The 1203-nt window shown below is 43.7% G+C and overlaps 1 pseudogene; it reads right to left on the reverse strand.

Moving 5' to 3' along the window:
* Positions 1–208: 208 nt before the first annotated feature.
* LOC116977357 lies at positions 209–327 on the reverse strand (annotated as a pseudogene).
* Positions 328–1203: the final 876 nt, after the last annotated feature.

Below are 1203 nucleotides of genomic sequence, written 5' to 3' on the forward strand. Positions count from 1 at the left end.
AAATATGGATGCAAGTGTCTCACATTTTTAGTATGTGGTTGAAATTTGTAATGCAGAAGTACGTCAGCCAGCGAAGTGGGGTCCAGCCTGTATTGATAGCCTTGAATCTGTCCATGCTTGGAGGACTCATCCAGGACTTCGTGAGTGGGATGAAAGGGCCGACCCCCACCTTACTTGTAGATTGGAATGGGTCCATTGGTCTACAATGAGTCTACCGCGCCTGGCATTCCCAGGAAGTCTCCCATCCAAGTACCAACCAGGCCTGAGCCTGCTTAGCTTCCGAGACCAGATGAGATTGGGAGTCTTCAGGCTGGTAGGGCTATAGATAACGGCAATTTAAAATCTAATTTCTAGATACGATATGGAGGCAGGCATGTTATTTTTCACAGGGCTGGTGAAGAATTCAGGGACATTGTTAGGACATCCGAAACTACTTGGGATTAATTATTTTCTATTTGTCACAAAATCACCAAGCGCGCTTGAAGCTGAATGAAAAATTGTTGGGACTAACCACCATGCACCACAAGTATGAGAACAAGACATGAATTAACATTAAATAATCAAACTGTTCCACGTAACATCTATCAAGTGAATCCAAGGCTAGCATTAAGCAGTTTCTGAGCCATGAGCCCTTCCCATTAACCATTGATCTTGCATGTTGTTGAAACAAGGTTTAAAGTGTACAGTGATGGCAGTGGGTACCAGAAATAAATCATCATCGTCATTTCTGAGCGATTCAGTTAAACTGCAGGCATTGATCAAGTGGCATTGAAGTAAAGCACAACCATAGATTCGAGTCATACTTCCAGTTCTGCATCATTCTTCTAATATACTCCCTTATTTATTTATTTATTTTATTTTTAAAAATTTAAATCAAAAATATTTATTCAAATATTAAAATAGTATTTACAGTACAATTAAACAAAACACCACCATAATACAAGACGAACAAATATGCCAAGCAACTGCTAAACAACTATATCGCAATCCTTGTCCAGGATACATTCAACCCCCCTCGGTGCCCAGCGGTCGCGGAACTCCCTCACGGTGCCCGTAGACAGGGCGTATTCCCTTTCTATCCGCACCCGGGCACGGACGTATCCCCGGAAAAAGGGGCAGGCAGCCGGCTCGGGTAGAGCCCTCCACCGTCTGGCGCCTTGACTCGCGGATGGCCAGCTTGGCCCTTGGGATAAATTTGTTCGT

Source organism: Amblyraja radiata, chromosome 9 (assembly GCF_010909765.2).
Source record: "Amblyraja radiata isolate CabotCenter1 chromosome 9, sAmbRad1.1.pri, whole genome shotgun sequence".
Taxonomy (NCBI): domain Eukaryota; kingdom Metazoa; phylum Chordata; class Chondrichthyes; order Rajiformes; family Rajidae; genus Amblyraja; species Amblyraja radiata.